Raw genomic sequence first — 214 nt, 5'->3', positions numbered from 1 at the left:
CTTTTGGGCGCCTTGGACGATGTCTTGCGAAGACCATGGGCACAAGGCCATGGCATATGGTGAGGAAAGGACCACGGTTGCCAAGGTTAGGCACCGGAATGCTTGGCCTTGGCTTGCCAAAGCAGGGCATTGCTGGGTTGGGCTCCCTTGGCCTTCCGGGCGCCTTGGACACTGTCTTGGGAAGACCATGGGCACAAGGCCATGGCATATGGTG

Source organism: Tasmannia lanceolata, unplaced genomic scaffold, assembly GCF_043159265.1.
Source record: "Tasmannia lanceolata isolate RefF3 unplaced genomic scaffold, GAP_Taslan_0.1 ptg000284l, whole genome shotgun sequence".
NCBI classification, from domain to species: Eukaryota; Viridiplantae; Streptophyta; class Magnoliopsida; order Canellales; family Winteraceae; genus Tasmannia; species Tasmannia lanceolata.
This window is presented reverse-complemented; position numbering follows the sequence as displayed.